Raw genomic sequence first — 18465 nt, forward strand, 5'->3', positions numbered from 1 at the left:
TCTATTGTAAGGAATATTGTTTCTATCCCTATGTTGGATTTGGATGGTTTTCATTTATTATTAAGAATAATGAATGTTCTATCCTTAAAGATAATATTCTTTATGGACATGGAATTTTAAATAATGGTCTGTATGTATGTGACGTAGAGCATGATTTACTTGAGATTGAACAAACTAATAAAAGAAAACGAGATGATGAAAATCTGACCTATTTATGGCACTGTAGGCTAGGTCATATTAGTGAAAATAGACTTCGAACATTGCATAAGGAAGGGTTACTAGACCCCATTGATTTTGAATCATATCCTACATGCGAGTCTTGTCTATTGGGTAAAATGACCAAATCTCCATTTAGTGGACATGGAGAGAGGGCTGCAGATTTGCTAGTATTGGTACACACAGATGTATGTGGACCAATGTCTACGCAAGCCATGGGTGGATTTTCATACTTCATTACTTTTATAGATGATAGATCTAAATTCGGATATGTGTATTTGATGAAACACAAGTCTGAAGCCTTTGAAAAGTTCAAGGAGTATAAGTATGAAGTGGAGAAACAAACCAAACACAGTATTATAACTCTTCGATCAGATCGAGGTGGTGAATACTTGAATGGAGAGTTTCTTGATTATCTCAAAGAAAATGGTATAGTCTCCCAGTGGACTCCTCCATATACTCCACAGTTGAATGGGGTATCTGAAAGGAGAAATCGAACTATGTTAGACATGGTTCGGTCCATGATGAGCTATGCGAATCTTCCAATATTCCTATGGGGTTACGCATTGGAAACCTCAGCATATTTACTGAATAAGGTGCCTTCCAAATCTGTTCCTCATACTCCATATGAGATATGGAAAGAAAGGAAACCGAGTCTTAAACACGTTAAGATTTGGGGATGTCCAGCTTATGTCAAGAAAGTTGACCCAGATAAGTTGGAATCTCGATCCGTAAAATGTAGTTTTTTGGGATATCCTAAAGAGACTTTAGGGTATTACTTTTACACCGATCATAAGGTGTTTGTCTCCAGACATGCTATCTTTTTGGAAAAGGAGTTTATCCTTGAAGGAAACAGTGGGAGCAAAATTGAACTTGATGCAGTTCAAGAAGCACAAACTACTACGGTTCAAGTGGAAACACCTGTTCAGACTAAAGAACCTTCTGTGGAACAGCCCATTCGTAGGTCAGAGAGAGTGTCTCGCCAACCTGAGAGGTATTATGGCCTTGTCATTGAGAATGACAATGAGTTGTCAATCATTGATGATGACGACCCTATGACCTATAATGAGGCTATGAGTAGTGTTGACTCAGAGAAATGGTAAAGTGCCATGAAATCTGAAATGGAATCTATGTATACCAACCAAGTATGGACTCTGGTTGAAGCGCCTGAAGGTGTTAAGCCTATTGGGTGCAAGTGGGTATATAAGAGAAAGATTGGAGCAGATGGCCAGGTAGAGACCTATAAGGCCAGGCTCGTGGCAAAAGGATTCAAACAAAGACAAGGGATTGACTTTGATGAAACTTTTTTGCTTGTAGCCCTGTTAAAATCAATTCGGATTTTGATTGCGATTGCTGCTTACTACGACTATGAGATCTGGCAAATGGACGTGAAAACGGCCTTCCTCAATGGGAAACTTGAAGAGGAAGTGTATATGACACAGCCAGAGGGTTTTTTTTCTAAGGGAAATGAACACCTAGTGTGTAAGCTGCTGCGAACCATATATGGTTTAAAGCAAGCTTCTCGTAGATGGAACATCCGTTTTGATGAGACAATCAAAGAGTTTGGTTTTATCAAAAACATAGATGAACCATGTGTCTACAAGAAGGTTAGTGGGAGCACGGTAACATTCTTGTATTGTATGTGGATGACATACTTCTTATAGGAAATGATATACCGATGCTGCAATCAGTCAAAGTGTGGCTATCGAAGAACTTCACTATGAAGGACTTGGGAGAAGCATCCTACATTCTCGGTATGAAGATCTATAGAGATAGATCTAGAAGAATGATAGGTCTTACCCAGGGTACATACATCCAGAAAGTGCTTAAAAGGTTTAGCATGGAAAACTCCAAAAGAGGTCTCATACCGATGAGCCATGGAGTGTCCCTTTCCGAAAAATTGTCTCCTAAGACACCTGAGGAAAGAGAGCGTATGAGTAAGATTCCTTATGCTTCAGCAATAGGATCTATCATGTACGCGATGTTGTGTACAAGGCCTGATGTTGCTTATTCAATAAGTGTGACGAGCAGATATCAGTCCAATCCAGGTGAAGACCACTGGAAAGCAGTGAAAAACATCCTTAAGTACTTACGAAGGTCAGGACATTTTTCTTATTTTTGGCGGTGAATCTGATATGAAAATAGAGGGTTATATTGACTCTAGTTTTCAATCAGAGAGTGATAGTAAATCCATGTCGGGGTACGTGTTTACTCTAAACGGTGGTGCGATAAGTTGGAAGAGTTCCAAATAGTCGACAACGGCTGACTCCACAGCGGAAGCAGAATATATAGCTGCAAGTGAGGCTGCAAAATAAGCCGTTTGGATGAGGAAATTTGTTTCTGAGTTGGGAGTTGTTCCTAGCATTGTGGAGCCTATTGTGTTGTATTGTGATAACAATGCAGCAATAGCACAGGCCAAGGAACCTAGGTCTCATAAAAATTCCAAACATGTTTTGCGACGCTTTCATTTGATTAGGGAAATCATTGAAAGAGGAGATGTCAAGATCGAGAGAGTTGACACACATAACAACGTAGCAGACCCACTCACAAAGCCACTTTCTCAGAGTCACTTTGATCGTCATAAAGACATGATGGGTATTAGATACCAAAGTGATTGGCTTTAGTACAAGTGGGAGATTGAAAGAGTTATGTCCTAAGTCCAATCATGTACGAGGATTTAAGAATAACTTTTTATGTAATCTGTTTTGATTTCATTGATATTAATAAAAGACTTGTTTTTTTTACGAGCTCTATCTATTTAAGTGTTTAAATAAGATATACCATAGTTTAGAGTAAAGCTTTTTATGGATTATGATGAGATCATAATAGTGAGACCTAAAAGATGATAACTCTAAACTTAAATAGTTCCCGGTCATAGGATTACTAACTGGTAATTAATAATCCGCAAAGATTGGTACATACAATGCTTGCTCCCTTCAGGAGGATGTCTGTTCTCATAGGCATTTGTGTGGTGACACTATAGCTAGTATGTAGGTGCTTATTATAGAATAAGTTCACTGAACATGACTCGCACAGCTGAACAACTGATGGAGTTCACTCACGTGTCAGCAGTTGTTCACATAGTGATAGTTGTACAAGTATCCTTAGACTTGAGTTCATCATAGTCATCTTGTGTACACTGAACTATGCTTTAGTTTAGTTCTTAGTCTCCAGGGACAATTATTAGGGCTCTACTGGGTATAGGAATTTGTACACGAAGATAGTGTATGATTAATAAAGGATCTACCCCTTCCAGTGAAGGAAGAGAATGTTCAAAGCATATCCACTTATGCTAGTTCAGGAATCTCTGGCCAGAGTGAATGAAATTAGAAAGGAGTTTCTAATTTACATAAAACTGAGCATAGTAAGTGGGAAAGCAAATGATTAAATTAGATAGGCTTGACACAAGATCCATGACTTGTATTTAATCAGGACATTGGAGGGTAGAAGGAGTTAATTGTACGGTAACTATTCACTGACAGGTTCGTGGTATTCTAAGCAGTGAATTCATATTATCCGGATAGTAGCGATATGTTGAGAAGCATCACTCAAGATGTAGAATAAATATAATTAATCAGTTAATTATATTTAGTGAATTTTAATATTCATATAAATAATTAATAAAAGTTTATTATTATTTATTTCTACTACCGGCATAATATTGAACCTACAGGGTCACACCATAAAAGAATATTTTCTTTGATGAAATAATGAGAGAGAGAATTATTTTCTAAATAGTTTAGAAAAAGAAATGGTGATTAAAATAGTTTTAATTATTATTAAAGCATTTTATGAAGATAAAATGTGGGGGTTAATATATATAAAGATATGTTATAAAACCCTAGCCACTGCTAGCACTCCAATCATTACAAAGCTTCGATTCACGAGGTATGATTTCGATTCCTCAGTTTTTCCCTTTTATATGTTTTTCTATATGTGCGGTATATTTCCAGTTTTTACGGAATAATTATTAAAATGGTATATGGTTTTTCCTCAGTTTTAAGCGAGACCGTTGTGACTCCCTCACTACCTGGAAATCAAACCATTGACGAATATTGATTTGAAGTATTTTATTCAAAGAAAAATTGGGAATCTCTTTATGATGGGATCGTGATCATTTTAAAATTAACAATAACCTAAAGTTAATATTAAGTTGATCAGATGTCTTCCAATGCGTTAACCCCTAGATCGATCAGGAGTGGTTTCGCCAAAGCGAAGTACTCCTATCTATCATGGGAGATGTGTTGAAGTATATTGATACTTTTTGACTATTGGGTTTGACTTAACTAAGTTATCATAATAGGATTGTGAACTTAGAGGCACAGAGTTTGGCGAGATTTATTAGATAAATATGAACAAATGTTGTTCCACCAAGCTATCCAAGAGTTATATAGTTGATATAATTGACAAATGTTGTCTACCTAAATAATCATGTTTTAGGAGAAAAGCCAAATCTGACCTAACGCGTGGTGAAATATGGATCTTGGCTCACTAGAAAGGATATAGAAGATATTTTTTCTGAATTAATAGTTAGGGCTATTGATTTGATAAAAATAGTGGGAGATATATATTGTGAATATATATATATGAATAATCACTTGAACAGAATTTAATGATCATCTGTAGACTAAGTCATTTTATGCACTTTAATATTGTAGATATCAAATGACAAATAATACAAATAACTTCTCTATGTAATAGTCCTTGAGAAGGACAAAATGACATGAAATAATTTCCTCGATTGACATGGGAACTTGAGGATTGTCATCGGGTTCAAGGATGTCACTCAAACCCGTCCCTTATTTCTTCTAGCTGAGAATGAAACATGTGCAGAATAAAATGCTTACCAGAAGCAAATTACTTATGCAACTGATGTTTCATGTCTCATGCTTATAATTATGAGTGCTGAGCTTTAGAAGTAACAAGAGCATAATGATGCTTATGATATGATTGAGCAACTTCAAAAGATGTTTGAAGGATAGGCTCGTCAGAAGGATTTGACAATAATAAGACACCATACTTTTACATTAATGGGAGAATCATATCCGGTTGAACCACATGTTCTAAAGGTGATAGGCATATGTACCTTGATATTTTGGGTTTCAAGAATGGTCTAGAGACTCAGCTTGATTTGATCAAACTATCTTTGAATAATTTCTATTCTCAGTTTGTTAAGAACATAAGGAATGAGATAGACAGAACACACACTGAGTTGTTAAGCATGTTTAGAACTGCTGAAAATAACACGGTAAAGACATAAAATTGCGTCCATATTGATGATGTACAAATGGAATGCAAATGGGAAGGGAAATTGGATAGGCAAGGTGGAGATTTGATCTTATTCGATGCCAAACCAAAGTCCAATCCCAAAGGGCTTTTGAAGCCTAATAGTGGTGTTGCTAAAGGAGATGATTGTCATTTCTGTGGAAATAACTGGATGAATGGAAGTTAAATTATCGAGCTTATTTGGAAGATCTAAAGAAGAAGACTAGCGATGGTCAAGTTTCAGGTATAGGGTTAGAATTGGAGCAAAAGTTGTTGCTCTAGTTGAAGGAAATCGATACCTAATTTTGCCCACAAGGCGAGATTGAGAACTTGATAAATTGTTATTACGTGCCTGCCTTTAGCGGATACATTAAGTCAATTTCTTGTCAGGACAAGAAAGGTTTTCATTTTAATTAAATAAATAATAGTTGTTTATTCTATTTCAATGATAAGACTTAAAATATTGCACAATTAGTTAACAATTTATATGTTCTAAGTTGACTCAAATCAAACATTACCTCTAGCATTGTCGTTAAGCCATATTAATGAGAAACACATTTCTGAGTTACATATATATGAATACTTGGATAAGTTTGATTTTGAATCATACGGAAGATGCGAACTTTGTCTTATTGGCAAAATGACAAAAGCTTCTTTTACTTGATCAGGTTAAAGGGTCACCGAACGATTATGACTTATACATAATGATATATGTGGTCGAATGCGTATGATGGCAAGGGGGGCTTATACTACTTCATAACATTTACTGATGATTTTAGTAGATATGGATATGAGGTTCTTATGAAGAACAAATCCGATTTTTTTGAAATGTTCAAAGAGAATAAGGCCGAAGTAGAAAAAAAATAAGGGAAAAGTATAAAAGTTTTACGATCAGATTGTGGAGGAGAATACTTAAACCTCAATTTCAAGAGTTTCTTGAAGGAGTGTGATAGTGTATCATAACTTACTCCTTCTGGAACACCTCAATGGTATAGAGATTCTAAGAGGAGAAATCGTACCTTGTTGGACATAGTGCGATCGATGATGAGTCAAGCGGATCTTCCATTCAGTTTCTAGGGTTATGCTCTAGAAACGGGTGCATATACACTTAACCAAGTTCCGACTAAAGCGGTTCAAAATACTCCGTATGAGATATAGAGTGATGAATGTCATAGCATGTCATTTATGAAAATTTGGAGACGTGAAGCGTTTGTAAAACGTTTAGCCTCTAACAAGCTTGGACCAAAATTAGATAGATGCTATTTTATGGGATATCCAAGTGAGACTAGGGTATAGTTTTATAATCCTTTCGAGAACAAAGTGTTTGTTGGTCAGGACGCTGTATTTTTTGAGGGAGAACTACTTTCTAAGAAAATCAGTGGGAGGATAATACATCTCGATGAAGATCGAGAACCATATGATAACATTGAACCAGAGTTGGAATAAGATCAGGATGTACATCAAAATATTGAAAGTAATCATGTTCAGGAAACACAGGTTATTCGTAGATCTAGTAGGATTCACCATGAGTCCGGGAGAAATTATGGATTTCTTTTGACTCGAAATGGTGATGTGATGCTTACGGATAATAATAAAGCCTCTCACCTAACAAGATGCTATGAATCGCTCAGACTCCGAGAGATGGCCGAAGCCCATGAAATCTGAGATGGAATTCATGTATCAAAATAAAGTATTGATTTTAGTTGATCCACTCAAAGGGGTAAAACCTATAGGGTGCAAGTGGGTTTTCAAGAAGAAAACTGACATGGATGGTAAAGTACAGACCTATAAGGTGCGACTAGTGGCAAAAAGTTTCAAAGAAATTCATGGTATAGACTATGATGAGACTTTATCACCAGTTGCTATGGTCAAGTCCATCAGGATTTTATTAGCAATAGTTGCTTACTTTGACTATGAGATTTGGCAAATGGATGTCAAAATTGCTTTCTTATATGGGAGCCTTGAAGAGGATGTATATATGATATAACCTGAGGTTTTTGTCGATACAAAGTATGCTTAGATGTTTGTAAGTTGCTTTTATCTATTTATAGATTGAAGCAAGCCTCAAGGAGAATGAATATTCATTTTGATAAAATGGTCAAAGAGTTTGGCTTTATTCAAAATGAAGATGAACCATGTGTTTGCAAGAAGGTTAGTGGGAGCCATGTGACATTTCTAGTATTATATGTAGATGACATATAACAGATATGGAATGACATACCTTATCTACAGGTTATTAAGACTTGGTTGAGAAATAATTTCTCGATGAAAGACTTAGGCAGTGTCACCTATATATTAGGAATCAAGATCTATAAAGATAGATTGAAGAGATTAATCGACCTAGTCGGAGTACATACATTGATAAAGTATTACATCATTTTACGATGCAAGAGACAAAAAAATGATATGTTTCGATATCTCATGGGATAGTGATCTCAAAAGATAATTTCCCCCTAAATCATTTGATGATAAGGGCCATTTGAGAAAGTTCAAGATGCGCTAGCAATTGGATCTATAATGTGTACAATGATATGTATTTATCCTGATGTTTCGTATGCTTTGAGCATGATGATCAGATACCAGTCTAATCCAGGTGAGGGTCACTGGATAGTTTTCAAGAATATTCTTAAGTACTTAAAGAGGACTAAAGATTAAATTTTGGTGTATGGAGAAGATAGGGAACTGGTTGTAAAGGGTTACATTGATACTAGTTTCTAAACCTAATTTTTGGACAGACAAGGATGATTACGAGTTTATGTCTGTTTTATGTTTTGTCTAAATATAAATGATGTTAGCTTAAATAGTTCACAGCAAGAACATTGATGATTCTATGGAAGCCAAATATATTGATATTTTTTGAAATAGCCATGGAGACTGTTTAGGCATGTCCTTAGGCAATATCGCCTTATTAATGAGATTAATGATTAAGGAGATATAAATGTAAAGTTCATATTATGATAGTGTTACAGACCCACTGATTAAGGCTTTGTCGTAGCAGAAGTATGATGGTGATACTAGTTCCATGAGTATTAGATACATGGGTGATTGGCTCTAGTGCAAGTGGGAGATTGTTAGTATTTGTGCCCTAGAGACAACACTATGTACTTAGGATTATTAATGTTTATGTTCTATCGATTATTCTCTTTATAATTTATTAATTCTTAATTTAATGCGATATAGATGTTAGATTAATAAATGTCCTTGGAATATGATAGGCAATTCTATATCTCTAAGTACATGACTTAGAAATGAGATTATGAGAATAGTATCAATATTTCTAAAGGTCCCTAGTCGAGTATTATTATTAAGGGACAATAATAATGCATTAAGACTGGTGTGTTTGTTGACTGATGATCAAATCTCATTGATCACAAGTATGATGATACTAAAGTAAAAAACACAGGCAGATCTATATGTACATGGTGCTAGACAGACCCAATGTGAGATTCTACATGTCTGTTGTGTCATAAGTAATTCTCACAGTGATAATGATCTAATGGTCCTTAGACCTGAAGTCATTATATTTCTATACGAGAATTAATATACATTGATTCCATTAAAAGTTATCCTTGACCGGTTAATGATAAAAGTGGACATTGGGTATATTATGAATCGTGTGAGATATTATTGGCCTCTTGTGTGAGCTAGACTATGAAATGCGTGGCCACACTCAAATATTGATTTGATATGATAGTCTACTCATTGATCAAGGAAACTTGGATTAAACTATGATGAGGATGACATATTACATGATTCTAGTTTAATCTATAATATTTGGTTAAAGGGATTATATTACATTGTACATTATTCAGAAAAGGTTTAATCGATCACCGATTCAATTATTATTACTTGGGTAGCAATGATGTATTACTAGATGCCGCTCATTGTTTATGATTTTAAATTAGATTTAAAATTCGTTGCCAACTTAATATTAACCTATAGGGTCACACACTAAAAATGCTTGAAGGATTATTTAATTTAAATTAGATTTAAATTATATTAAAGTAATTCAAATTATTTATAATATTAATCAAGTATGACTTAATTAATTAGATAAATATTAATATTCGAATTTACTAATATTAATAATGAAATTTATTTATTAAATAATTAAGTGAGACTTAATTATAATACAAATAGGAATTTCGAATTAATAATAACTCCTAATTAGTTAAGAGTTATAATTCGTTGTTCTACTCTCTATATAAGATCTCTTGTGTGGTTGATTTTTTGGGCGTGCAAGACTTTTACTAAAACTCTAGCCACCAAGAGAGAAGATGGAGAGAGTAAGAAGAAACGGGTTTGTGCTAGTACACATCCAATCCTTGAGTTCAAGAATTCGTGTGGATACCGATAGAGCGTAGATCACGAGAGCGAGATGTGTGGTGATTGAACAAGCTTTGGATCTCCATTAGTCAACCAATTGGTAAATATTCTTAAGGTAAACAATATGATCTACGGATTGAATATATGTTTTTCGCATGGATCCTGCGGTGGGTTTCAAAAATTCAGATTTTTCACGTTTTTAATTACTGTTCCGTTGCGTTTATGTGCTTAAAACCCATCAATATATTCTACCTATGCTGGAAAAGGGGTATTCAAAAAGGCGGACCCCCTCACAGACTACAACAAGAGGGACATTTTGAAGTATTGTGCATCCCATGAGGCCACGGGGCACGATACGACTGATTATAGACAGCTAAAAGATGAGATTGAGACACTGATATGTCAGGGAAAGTTTACGGAGTGGATTGTCAAGGAGGTTAGAAAGCACAGGACTGACTATCATATAGTCCCTCCTCCATCCCCAGAAGAAAATGAGAGGGCGCCTCATGGCAATAGCATTCATATAATTCTAGGTGAGTCTCATATTGGGGGAGACAACCGAAAGGTAATGGACATGTATGCCCGGGAGGCGCAGAACAGGCCCTCACTAATGTCAATCATCTGAGCCAAAAGCACCCAGAGCTCTTTGAAAAGGAGGCTGATGATATTGTTTTTAGAAAATTCAATGCGAAGTGGGTTCATTACCCTCATACTGATGCCCTGGTAATAAAGATAAAGATTGGGATGGTGAATGTACACCAAGTGTTGGTTGATACTGGTAGCTCGGCTAACGTTTTGACTTATGATGCCTACAAGAAAGTAGGGTTGTTGGACAAAGAACTCACCTCGACAGGTGGGCACCTGTACGGGTTCACTGGAAACTCAATCGGAGTAAAGGGGAGGATCCGGCTCCCGGTGACTTTGGGAGAAGAACCTTATATGGCCACACAGATTGCCATGTTTACAATCGTAGATCAACCATGTGCTTATAATGTTATAGTCGACAGACCCCTTATGAGGTTAATGAGGATGATGACCTCGATCCATCACATGACAGCAAAATTCCTTACTCCCACGGGGGTAGGCTTCTTGAAGAGTTGTCAATACGAATCTAGAGTTTGTTACAAACACGCACTCAAAGAAGCAGGGTTGAGAAATGTATCATAAGAGACGATCAGTTCTGATGAAAGTGATGTCCTCATGAAAGAGGCTAAGGAGAGGAAAATAGTACGTCATAAGGGACACGAGACTTAAAACATGGTCTCGATCGAGGAATTTCGAGAGGGCTATTTCAAGCACATGGGGATTCAAGTGGAGTTGCGTCCTGGGGTCTTGCTAATGGAAGCATCTCAGCCTATCATGATGGTGCATGAGGGGATTGTAGAGGAAGCAGGTGATGATGAAGAGGGCCCCGAGTACACTGCTAGGAGACTAATGACTGCTGGGGGTTTGGTAATTCCAGGTCGAGCTCATGAGGTCGAGCTCGAGGTGGCAGAAGACTTAACAATCACAAAAGGGGCAAACTAGTGAGGCTCGGGCGGACTTGGACCTGAGAATGTCCCCAATGATTGACCGGGTCGGGGCCGCATAAGACATGATTTCCATCCTGGCAGACCCAAATGATCCTTCCAAGGTACTCAAAATTGGCTCTAACTTGAGCCCCAAGCTGAGAGAAGACCTGGCTCAATTCTTGAGAAAAAATTTGGATGTCTTTGCATGGTCACACTCTGATATGGTGGGGATTGACCCGAGTGTCATGTGCCACTGGCTCAACTTAGACCCAAAAAAGAAGGGGGCCAGACAGAAGAGATGGCCAATTAGTAGAAATAGGGCAGAGGCCCTCAAGGAAGAAGTAGATAGACTGACGGAGGAAGGGCTCGTGAGGGAAGCCTTCTACCCAATGTGGCTGGAAAACCCAGTGATTGTTAAGAAACCAAATGGTAAATGGAGGATATGTGTGAACTTCACTGACCTCAATAAAGTATGCCCGACGGATAGCTTTCCTCTATCCCGGATCGACCAGCTGGTTGATTCCATGTCCGGGCACGCATTACTTAGCTTTATGGATGCTTATTCGGGATATACTCAAATCCCAATGTATGGGCTAGATCACGAGCACACCACTTTTACCACTGATCGGGGCCTCTATTGTTACATCGGGATGCCCTTTGGGCTCCTTAATGCTGGAGCAACCTACCAAAGGTTGGTGAATAAAATGTCCAAATACAAACTGGGAAAAATTATGAAGGTGTATGTGGATGATATGTTGGTGAAGTCGAAGGAGGAAAAGGCTCATGTCCGTCACCTATCAGACATGGTCCATATCTTGAGGGAGTACAAGATGAAGATCAATCTTCAGAAATTTATGTTCGGGGTCGATTCTGGGAAGTTTTTGGGCTTTATTGTCAACCATAGGGCTATTGAGGCCAACCCCGCTAAGATACGAGCCTTACTCGAGATGAAGTCTCCGCGACGGATAAAAGATGTGCAGAGCTTGACAGGATGTGTGGCCGCTCTGAACCTCTTTGTCTCAAGGTCCTCCGATAAATGCCAGGAATTTTTTAAAGCAATCAAGAGAGTGGGGAAGAACTTTGAATGGACAAAGGAGTGCGAAGATGCATTCTATTTAAAATTATCATGGGTTCTTTTTTACTTATCATTAATTAGAAAGTAAGAAAACAATACATTTCTTACTTGAATAATAGACCATCGATGCGAGCTGATGAGCTCGGCTCACTTTCGAAATAAACCCGCCATACGCGGCCAGGGTTATGATAACTCTAGGCCAATAGGGGAAAGAGTTCATCACATTTAAGGGTAATTTTAACAAAGGAGGAAGATTGTGAGCAAGTCTGATTTGAATTATTTGGCTTACATTATGCGAAGAGGGAAAATTGATAGAGGATACAAAAATGAGATGCGAGCTCATGGGCCCAGCCCGCTAATGTGGCCATTGCTATGATAACATGGGCCAGTAGGGGCACATTAAATTTTAAAAAATAAAGAAAATTAACAACGACTAGTATGGAAAATAAGTGCAAGCATAGAAGACTTTATAATTTTTACAACAAATATAGATAAACATAATTCAGAGTTGGGCCTGAAGGCAAGATGCTTCAAATACACACGCGAGGCAAACGGGGTGCCCGCCTCCCCATCCAAAAGTTTATCAAATTAAATTAAACTAAGATTTGTCAGCTTATGGCTCTTTCTGGGCCTGCTCAGCCGCGACATGAGCCTCCTTCGCCATCTTAGTGTTTCTTTCCATCTCCAGCTTTAGCTTCTCAGCATGCCTGGTCGTGTCCGCGCCCAGGAGTCCTCAATTGAAGTCAGGGACCTTGCCAATAGAGATTTTTATGAAGTTCCTGACCCCTAGATTTCTTGCATCTGTGAGAGCGGCCTCCCGGCTTGCCGTCATATTTGAAAGCGACATCTCTAGCTCAACCATTCTCTTCTCCAGCATCTCCTTCTCATTCCTCGCGTTCTCCGCGTCCAAATCATAGGCTTCTTTCTGCTCCCTTAGCGCCTTCTCGTGAGCAGCGGATATATCAAGCATTCTTTGATTATAACTTTCCATCATCCTAGATATTTCCTGCTCGAGCTCTTTGACCTGGCCCTCCAAAGCTTTGGCCTTAGCATCAAACTTTAGGCTTACCTGGTCGATGGCTCGAATCTCACAAGTTCGGGTAAGCTGCTGGAAGTACACTTAGGCCGCGGCCCGGGTTAAAGCATCATTCTTGGCCTCAAGAGATGAAGAGGTCCAATCCTTGATGTCCTGGTCACTGACATTGGCCTGTGCAAGCCGATCAAATATGGTTGTGACCACATTGGCAGAAATGGAGGATGGAAGAGGGACATCAGCAGGGGCATGAATGACTTTTTTTAGGCTCAGCCTCGCCTGTCCTCCCATCCTTGGAGTCGTGATGCCTTTTGAGTTTTGGAGAAGGGGCACCACCACTCTTAAGATGATCGGATAGCATTGTCCTATGAGCTGGAGGGATTTCCTTGGTGCGTGCCACTGTGGTCGTAGTAGCGGACTTAACCGGACGCGAGGTCACGGCTTGCTCAGCTTCCTCCATGAACGGAATGGGCGAGATGGCCATTTATGAAAATAAACAACACAAAATATATATTAGCATCGATAGATGTGAGCAGGAGAAAGATGTTATACAAATAATTTAAAGTAAGATGTAAACAGATAGAAGATGCAGATAAAAATATGATATAAACTATGCAAGTAAATATAGGGTGCGAGCCCATCATCTCGCACATGCAAGCCCGGTATCCTTACCTTTCCTGGTTCTCTTTTTTGGTTTTTTCTTTTGAGGGGTGATTCTCACTCCTTCTTTCAAAAGCCCACACTTGACCAAGTTTGGGATGGTAATGAGTTTGCGGATATTCTTGTCCGTGGTGGGAAGCTCCAAGAGGCTGTCCGCATTTATTTTTTCCTGCCCTTGAAGGACAGTATGAAGCGAGGTGGCTGGAGATAAGTTAAAAGGTTGATTTTTAAAAATTAACTAATATAAAGAACATAATTACGGCTAGAAAGAACTTATTTTATATGAGTTGTAGTAGAAGTGAGTTTGCACTCGAGGCACCTCGTGGATGTAGAATTAGGGGCTTTTCCACTTCCCTGAGTTGCTCGGCCCGCCATGGATGAGGTTTTTCGTGTTGTAACACGGCCAGACAGATAGATAGAAGTATCTAAAGTCATTTGGCGAATGTTTCAAGTTGAGAAAGTAACCCAGCTGCCTCGCGGTGAGATGAGGGAACCCGTGCTCATGGTAAATGGTGTATAAAGTGATAGCAGCCCTGTATCCATTCAGGTTAATCTGAAACGGGGCGAGCTAGTAGTATTCACAAAAATCTTTAATGAAAGGGTGGATAGGTCAAGAAATCCCTAGCATGAATAGGAAGGTGGACAAGACCATGCGAGGCACCCTACCTCCATTCTCTTGATGGTTGAATCTATAGCATCGCATATGCGGCATGAGAAGAATCACATAACCCTCAAGCTGGAACTGGTCAACGATGTCGGCCAGATATTTCTCGGTAAGTGAGGAGGCCAGGTCGCGGCAGGCTAAGATTTTTACCTCCTCTTGGGCCGAGCTCGAGCTCTCTTCTCCATCTGGAATAATTTGGTTCCTGAAAATGATCTCACCCTCGAGCTCGGGCTGGGCAGGAGGTACATATGGTTAAGGGGAAGCAGCGGGGACATAGCTATAATTATAGATGTTGACTTGGCTTGTCACATATTCCACCTCCTCGCTTTTTGGAGAGTCGCAGGACCAGTGCGAGCCGTCCTCCTCGCCCTCGAGCCCAAGAATTGGGTATTCAGTAGCAATTGGCTTCTTTCCTCTATTAGTATCATAGTAAGCGCTGCTCAAGATGCTATTAGTTGATTCAGAATCAAGGTAAATAGAGTCGAGGTCATTGTCTTTCGCCTGCTTAAGAAAGGCCTCCCTCTCTCGAGCCATTTCCCTCAGAATTTCGTCGGCTCGCTGATAAGTGGCATTTTATACCACTTAGAACGTCTTAAAATGGCTTAAATTGGTGTCTTGAAATCAAGTATTTTGTGTATTTGATGCGTTTTTCTAGTGTTTATGCATTTCAGGGTATTAGTTGCATTTCGGAGGAGGAATCATCAAGAATAAGCCTTGGCATGTGTTCACCATTGCGAGAGGAAAAGAACGGGCAGATTACGGCGAAGAAATGGAGCAAACCTGGATTTTTTCCAGTAGGGTCCTGCGCGCCCGCGCATCAATGCTGAGCGGCCGCGCAGCAGCCTTGCGCGCCCGCGCAGAAATGCTGAGCGGCCGCGCAGGGTCGGGAAAAAAGCTGAATTATTTTAGACTTCTACTTCTGTTTGGCTTCCAACTTCTATGTAATCTGAGTTTTATGGGACTATTATATAAGTAGATTTGAGACATTTTCACAGAGGATATGAAGGAGATTATGTTTTAGATTGTGTTTTGCGCAAGAAGCGAAGGAGATAAGGAAGAAGACCGATTTAGCACACTGCAGCGAAGAGGAAGCATATTTTCTTGTGATTCTTGTTTCGTTGTAACGTTGGATGCTAGTTTTCTTGCTTTGACTTATTTACTCTTGTGACGTACTCTGTTTTAATATAATTAGTTTAGTTATTATTTTCTTGTGTTGTTTATTATGATTTCATATGAACCAATGGTGGCGATAAGTTCTATTATGGGCTAATCGTGATCATGGGGTTGCAACGGATTTATTATAGAATTCTTTAGTTAATTGTTTAATACTTTAGTGTGTGATGATTGCATGATACCTAGTATTGGTTGTGCGTATTCGTCTTATGTGCGTCGCGAACATATAAGATAGGGTGTTAATCTCTTGTGAAGCGACGGTGGATCTTGAGATTTAGAACTTGCCATGCTAGCATAGGTTCATGTACGTTGAGCATGATTAGTGGGTAATTCTAACAGTTTTATTTGCCCTATGTAATCAAAAGGAATAACTTGTGCTTAAATCGTTGTGTTGTCAATTTCTGTAGGCATATAGGAACTCAACATAATTGATGACTATTCAACTTCTATCTTAATTGTGGATGGTTGGTAGAATGGTATTAGTACAATGAAAGTTGGCTTTTATCAGTTTCGTGTTATTCGATTAATGTCATCACTGTCACATGCTAAAGGTAATAACAATGGCTATAGAAGGAAGTAATAATGAAGTTGTGATCTCATGAGTGTTTTATTATTGATAAATTGAAGTGTTAGTTAAGTGGTTAATTAAGTAGTTAATTATAGTTAATATTTAATCAACAATTTTAAGTGTTATTTTAACATTGAGAAGTAGTCATACATTGGTGAGTGAGTTTAATTAGACAATAACTTAGTCTGAGTCTCTGAGGGAACGAACTAGAAAGTATTCTATATTACTTGCGAACGCGTATACTTGCGTGAATATTAGTGCGTGATTACGCCCTAACAAGTTTTTGGCGCCGCTGCCGGGGACTCGGCGTATTTGTTTAGTTTATATACTTACCATCATTGGTCATTAGGACTCAGTGATTAGGACGTAGTAGTTAATTAATCTTTTCGGTTGTGTTTCAGGTACTTTAGCAAGCGTTTATGCAAACTCGTTCTCGTGCTCGCAAGAGGACCTTAGATACAGCTGAGGAGAAAGACGAAGTTCTTGATACTCCGGAGAAGTTAGATTTTGAGGATTCGGATTCAGGAACTGAGCAGAAAGAACCAGTAAACATGGGAGATCGTATTGTTCAAGCTGATCCAGCTCTTATGGATTTTTCTCGGCCTAAAATTGATGACATTCAGTCAAGCATCCTTCATCCGGCTATTCAAGCTAACACCTTTGAAATCAAGCCGGGCACTATTTAGATGGTGCAGAATTCTGTTTCTTTTGGAGGAGCGGCAACTGAAGACCCCAACATGCACATAAGGAATTTTGTCGAGATCTGCAGCACTTTTATGTATAATGGCGTGACTGATGAGGCTATCAAGTTGAGGCTTTTCCCATTCTCACTGAGGGATAAAGCTAAAGACTGGTTACATTCTGAACCAGCTGGGTCCATCACTACGTGGCAAGATCTTGCGCAAAAGTTTCTGGTGAAGTTTTATCCAATGGCAAAGACTGCTGCTATGAGGAGTGCTCTTACTCAGTTTGCGCAGCAACCTACAGAATCTATGTGCGAGGCTTGGGAATGCTACAAGGAAATGTTGAGAAAATGTCCACATCATGGAATGCCGGATTGGATGGTAATCACTGGTTTTTATAATGGTTTGGGGGCCCAATCTCGGCCCATGCTCGATGCAGCAGCTGGAGGCGCCTTATGGGCTAAAAGCTATACTGAGGCGTATAATCTTATCGAGACGATGGCTGCAAATGAGCATCAAAACCCAACTCAGAGGATGACGTCAGGCAAGGTAGCAGGTATTCTGGAAGTTGATGCAGCCACCGCTATTGCAGCCCAGCTCCAAGCGCTATCAATGAAGGTTGATTCTTTGGCTACGTATGTTGTTAATCAAATAGCTATGGTTTGTGAGCTTTGTGCAGGTTCTCATGCTACGGATCAGTGTTCTCTTGTCAACGAATTTGTTCAGTATGTGAATAATTATCAGCGACAACAGCAGCCTGTGCCAGCGACCTATCATCCTAATAACAGAAATCATCCAAATTTCAGCTGGGGAAATAATCAGAATGCTATTCAGCCACCATATCAGCAAGGAGTAAGTAAACAGTTTAACCCACCTAGATTCCAGGAACCACAGCAGTATGCTACAAGGCAATCATATCCTCAACAGGGAAGTGCAGCTGCACCTACTAGTGCTGATTTTGAGGAACTTAAGCTGTTGTGCAAGAGTCAGGCGGTTTCTATCAAGACCTTGGAAAATCAAATCGGTCAATTAGCCAATGCAGTGCTCAATCGTTAACCTGGCACTCTTCCCAGTAACACGGAAGTACCAGGCAGGAAGGAAGCTAAAGAGCAAGTCAAGGCTATTACCTTAAGGTCTGGAAAAGTAGCTGATGCTGAAAAGGCAAAAGAAGTCGAAGCTGAAGTTAGAGATGAAGAATCTAAGCAAAAGGAGAAAGTGGCGGAACCAAAGAAGACTACTGTTGAACACACTCTGCCTGAGGCTAATACAGGGGAGAAACAGCTCTATCCTC

General features: G+C 39.0%; 1 non-coding gene across 1 annotated transcript; it reads right to left on the reverse strand.

The window, feature by feature from the left end:
- Positions 1–17435: 17435 nt before the first annotated feature.
- LOC141688029 (small nucleolar RNA R71) lies at positions 17436–17542 on the reverse strand. The gene has a single exon (XR_012561499.1). It is a non-coding gene; the product is annotated as a small nucleolar RNA R71 (small nucleolar RNA).
- Positions 17543–18465: the final 923 nt, after the last annotated feature.

Source organism: Apium graveolens, chromosome 9 (assembly GCF_009905375.1).
Source record: "Apium graveolens cultivar Ventura chromosome 9, ASM990537v1, whole genome shotgun sequence".
Lineage (NCBI taxonomy): Eukaryota > Viridiplantae > Streptophyta > Magnoliopsida > Apiales > Apiaceae > Apium > Apium graveolens.